This window comes from Carcharhinus amblyrhynchos, unplaced genomic scaffold (assembly GCF_965287045.1).
Source record: "Carcharhinus amblyrhynchos unplaced genomic scaffold, sCarAmb.v2.hapA scaffold_593, whole genome shotgun sequence".
Lineage (NCBI taxonomy): Eukaryota > Metazoa > Chordata > Chondrichthyes > Carcharhiniformes > Carcharhinidae > Carcharhinus > Carcharhinus amblyrhynchos.
The window spans coordinates 75,087-81,086 of NW_027650333.1; positions in this window are offsets into that span (position 1 = coordinate 75,087).

Here is a 6,000-nt window from a genome sequence, read left to right on the forward strand (position 1 = left end):
GTATCAGGAGTGAAAGGGGAAGGTTTTACAGTCCCCATGTTTGAACCGATTATGCTTAAATACCAGACTGAGCGGATAGAGGGTCAACTCTTATACATACCAGAAGTTGGCAGTAATTTATTAGGCAGAGACTTAATAATTAAATTGGGTTTGGCAATTGGAGTAGAAAAGAACCAATTAACAGTAACCATGGCAGTATTAACAGACGAACAGGAACAGCAAATAGACCCGATAGTCTGGGCAGGGGAGGGAAACCGAGGGGGATTAAACGTTCCTCCTCTGCAAATAAATTTAAAAAAAAAGGAGAGACGGTGTGTGTTAAGCAATACCCTATACCTTTGCAAGGAAAAAAAGGATTACAGCCAATAATTGAAGGATTGGTTAGAGATGGACTGTTAGAACCCTGCATGTCCCCTTATAATACCCCTATATTGCCTGTAAAGAAGCCTGAGGGAACGTACCGCCTGGTACAGGACCTAAGAGCCCTGAATCAGATAGTGCAGACACGACACTCCGTTGTCCCTAATCCTTATACTTTATTAAGCAAGATTCCTCCTGATCACGGATGGTTCAGTGTAGTGGACCTAAAAGATGCATTTTGGACATGCCCACTGGTGGAAGAAAGTCAAGACTTATTTGCTTTTGAGTGGGAAAATCCTATCACAGGACGGAAACAGCAGTTCAGGTGGACAGTGCTCCCACAGGGGTTCACAGAGTCCCCAAATCTTTTCGGTCAAGTCTTAGAGCAGGTGTTAGAAAGATTTAAAAAGCCTGATGAAATCACGTTACTACAATATGTAGATGACCTACTAGTAACAGGAGGAGGAAAGGAAAAGGTAATAGAAGCCACAAATAGCTTATTGAATTATCTGGGACAACAGGGATTCAGGGTGTCAAAGAAAAAGCTGCAGTACGTAGAGAAGGAAGTTAAATACCTTGGACACCTAATCAGTGAGGGAAGGAGAAGAATAGATCCAGAAAGAATACAAGGAATCCTAGATCTAAATGTACTACGGACTAAAAAAGAACTTAGGAGGTTCTTGGGATTAGTAGGATACTGTAGATTGTGGATCAAAGGGTACGCACAGAAAGCTAAACAACTATATTTGAAACTGTTAGAAGAAGAACCTAATGTTTTAGAGTGGACAGAGGATCTAAGCTGATAATAGAAACGAAACTCCCTTGGACTAAATGCTTACCAATAGCACTTTTGCATATTTGTACACCTCCTTGAAAGGATTTGGGTTTATCCCCCTATGAAATGCTATTTGGACTGCCTTATATGGGGGCAGTCGGGGAGTTACCGGTTCCTGAAATGAATGATCAATTTGTACAAATTATATTGAATAATGGAGGGACATGTGATGTGCGGTTCCTGTATGATGTGGGAACTGGTGGACCCCAGGGTCCTTCCCAGAGACCATGTCTGCAGTAAGTGCAGGTTGCTGGAGGAGCTCCAGCTCAAGGTGGATGAGCTGGCCTCTGAGCTACAGACACTGAGGCTCATCAGGGGGAGAGAGGGTGTCATTGTCAATGGGGTGCAAGTGACATCCACCCCCTCTAGACTGTCTAAATCTAAGGGTCAGGAACAAAATGGGGCTGCTGGGAGGAGGAAGGGGGGTGAGGAGCGGAGGCCTCAGCCTCTTAATCTGCATAACAGGTTTGAGGTTCTTGCTTCCACTCTGGAAGAGGACGAGGCAGGTGAGGTTGGTGAGCAAACTGCACACGGTACAGTGATGCAGCAGGACATAGGCAAAGAGAAGGGGAAAAGGAACGTAGTAGTGATTGGGGATAGTGGGGTGAAGGGTATTGACACTGTCCTTTGTCACAATGACAAAGTGCACAGAAGGGTGTGTTGTCTGCCTGGTGCTCGGGTACAGGATGTCGCAGCTGGGCTGCAGAGGAATCTGGAGTGGGAGGGTGAGAACCCAGTTGTGGTGGTACATGTGGGTGCCAGCGACGTAGGCAAAGTGCGGACTGAGGATCTGGGGAGGGAGTATGAGAAGCTGGGAATGGAATTAAAAAGTAGAACCGACAAGGTGGTCTTCTCTGGGCTACTGCCTGAACCGAGTGCAGACGGGCGTAGGGTTGACAGGATAAAGGAAGTGAATGGGTGGCTCAGAGATTGGTGTGGGAGGAATGGGTTCGAATTTATGGGGCATTGGCACCAGTATTGGGGTAGGTGGGACTTGTTCGGGCGGGATGGGGTTGGTCTGAATCGTGCTGGGACCAGAGTGCTGGCGAATCGAGTAAAGAGGACTGTAGACAGGGCTTTAAACTAATTAGGGGGGGGGAGGGTGCGAGGGTAGGTGATGTTAGGAGGTCTACAGTTAAGGATAGGGTACAGGTAAGGGAAGAGGCTGAGGATGTCCCAAGTGGTGGCGTTACGGCAAATAGGGTCCAGAAGAAGGCTGGGATGAAAGCGCTTTATCTGAATGCACGAAGCATTCGGAATAAAGTGGATGAGCTGGTGGCGCAGATCGACACAAATGGATACGATCTGGTGGCCATTACAGAGACGTGGCTGCAAGGTGACAGGGACTGGGAGATGAATGTACAGGGCTATCAAGTGTTTAGGAAGGATAGGCAGGAGGAAAGAGGGGGTGGCGTAGCTCTGCTGATTAAGGATAGCATCACGGTGGTAGCAAGGGATGATATCGGAGCCAAAGAGCAGAAAGTGGAATCGTTGTGGGTGGAGATTAGGAACAGCAAAGGGAGGAAGACGCTGGTGGGTGTCGTCTATAGGCCCCCGAATAATGATCTGGAGGTGGGGCGGGCTGTTAACGCGCAAATAAGTGCGGCGTGCAGGAATGGAACGGCAGTAGTTATGGGGGATTTCAATCTGCATATTGATTGGTCGACCCATGTTGGACGAGGTGGGCTCGAGGAGGAGTTCTTGGAATGCTGCCGGGATAGTTTCCTGGAACAGTGTGTGTTGGAGCCGACGAGGGAGCGAGCTATCTTGGATCTGGTGCTATGTAATGAGGCGGGTAGAATTAGGGACCTTGAGGTGAAGGATCCTCTTGGAGAGAGTGATCATTGTATGGTGGAGTTTCTGTTGCAGATGGAGGAGGAGAAAGTGGGTTCCCGGACACGTGTCCTTTGTTTGAATAGAGGGGAGTATGGTAGGATGAGAGAAGAATTGGCGAATGTGGACTGGGGGAGCGCGTTGGAAGGTAGGTCTGCTGAGGAGCAGTGGAGGATCTTTAAGGAGATCTTTCTTGGTGCTCAGCAGAAATTTATTCCGATGGTTAAAAAGGACAGTAGGAAGAGAGGTAATAAGCCGTGGATAACGAAGGAGGTGAAGGAAAGTGTTAAATTAAAAGCGGAGGAATTTAGAGTAGCTAAGAGCAGTGGGCGAGAAGAGGATTGGGAGAGGTTTAAATGTCAACAAAGATTGACAAAAAAGTTGATAAAGGAGGGTAGAAGAAGCTATGAAGCTGGGCTAGCGCTTAATATAAAAAAGGATAGCAAGAGTTTTTATAAATATATAAAAAGGAAGAGGCTGGCTAGGGTGAACGTTGGTCCCTTAGCGGATGAGAAAGGGGACCTAGTGGTAGGGGATGGGGATATGGCTAAGGTCTTGAATAACTTTTTTGTTTCTGTCTTCACGGAGGAGGACGTGAATAATTTGCCGGGTGTTAGCGATGGAAAGGTGGTAGGACTGGAGGGTCTTAATGACATTACTGTTACTAGAGAGGTGGTGCTCGACAGACTGGAGGGGCTGATTGTGGACAAGTCCCCAGGACCGGATGGAATGCATCCGAGGGTTCTGAAAGAAATGGCGGAGGTGATAGTGGATGCCTTGGTGGTTATTTTCCAGACGTCGCTGGATTCCGGGGAAGTGCCGGAGGATTGGAAAACGGCTAATGTTACGCCGTTGTTTAAGAAGGGTGCCAGGCAAAAGGCGGGGAATTATAGGCCGGTTAGTTTAACGTCTGTGGTAGGTAAAATGTTAGAATCCGTCATTAAGGAGGAAATTGCGAGGCATCTTGAAGGGAATTGCTTGATAGGGCAGACACAACACGGTTTCATTAAAGGGAAGTCGTGTCTGACAAATTTACTGGAGTTCTATGAGGATGTGTCTAGGGCGGTGGATAGAGGAGAGCCGGTGGATGTGGTCTTTCTGGATTTTCAGAAGGCGTTTGATAAGGTACCTCACAAGAGGTTACTGCAGAAGGTCAGAGGACATGGAGTTGGGGGTAGGGTGTTAGCGTGGATAGAGGATTGGTTGTCAAATAGGAGGCAGAGAGTGGGGGTCAATGGGTGCTATTCGGATTGGCGGTTGGTGACTAGTGGGGTGCCCCAGGGGTCGGTGCTGGGGCCTCAGCTATTTACCATTTATATAGATGATCTGGAGGAGGGAACCGAGTGCAGGGTGTCGAAATTTGCTGATGACACCAAGATTGGGGGAAAGGCAAATTGTGCGGAGGGTGTGGAGAGTCTGCAGAAGGATCTAGATAGGCTGGGCGAATGGGCCAGGAAATGGCAAATGGAATTTAATGTTGGCAAGTGTGAGGTGGTCCACTTTGGTAGGAAGAATGGTAGGAAGGACTATTACTTACGTGGCGAAAAACTGCAGCAGGCGACGGTGCAGAGGGACCTCGGGGTCCTTGTGCATGAGTCGCAAAAACCCAGCCTGCAGGTGCAGCAGGTGGTCAGGAAGGCGAATGGGATGCTGGCCTTCATAGCGAGGGGGATTGAATATAAAAGTAGGGAGGTCTTGCTGCAGCTGTATAGGGCATTGGTGAGGCCGCAGCTGGAGTACTGTGTGCAGTTTTGGGCGCCGCACCTGCGCAAGGATATTTTGGCCTTGGAGGGAGTGCAGAGGAGGTTTACTAGGCTGATACCGGAGTTGAGGGGGTTGAGCTATGAGGAGAGGCTGAATAAACTAGGCTTGTACTCGTTAGAGTTTAGAAGAATGAGGGGAGATCTCATTGAGACGTATAAGATGATGAATGGGATGGATAGGATAGAGGTGGAAAGACTCTTCCCGCTCAAAAAAGACAGTAGGACTAGGGGGCACAGCCTCAAGATAAAGGGGGGGCGGTTCAGAACGGAGTTGAGGAGGAACTTCTTCACTCAAAGGGTGGTGAATCTCTGGAATTCTCTGCCCGTTGAAGTGGTGGAGGCTGCCTCGCTAAATATTTTTAAGAAGCGGGTTGATGGGTTTTTGATAAGAGAAGGGATTAAGGGTTATGGGGAGAGGGCGGGAAAGTGGAACTGAGCCACGACAGATCAGCCATGATCTTATTGAATGGCGGGGCAGGCTCGAAGGGCCAGATGGCCTACTTCTGCTCCTATTTCTTATGTTCTTATGTTATGTTCTTAAAGAAATATATACTGGGCCTGTCCTCCTCGATATCTTCCCTTAGGAAACAAGGATTATTGTCGCAGACTCCAGCCCTCGACTTCACGGTACATACAATACGACCGGGAGATCGGGTCCTGGTAAAGTCATGGAAAGAAACTAAGCTGCAACCGGAATGGGAGGAACCATATCAAGCACTCCTAACAACTGAGACAGCAATCAGGACTGCTGAAAAGGGGTGGACACATCATACTAGAATCAAAAGGACTGGTAAAACCTCCAGATAATTCCGACACGTGGAAGGTCGAACGAACTGAAGAACCTTTAAAGCTGAAATTTAAAAGACTCTAAATAATCAATTTCTAGTAGCGGCGTGAGCGCGGGAAAGAAACTGTTTTGAATAAGTTCTCTCCTAAAAGGTAACGAGAAAGGGATAGAATGGAAGGGGTAACCTGGATAATGCCTTCCTTCCTCTTGTCTCAGAAAGTACTTACAAGTTTGGGATATAATTCAGATAAATTAGAAAAGGAAAGGAAAAATACTATCAGCTCAATTACAATTCTGGATCTCCCTACAACACAGGTGGTAGAAACTGACCTATGTTCTTTGGTAGTGTGTGGAGATCTGGTGAGCCAGCAAAAATATTTGGTGGAATCCTTACAATTTTATACTGATGGAAAGTATCCTTG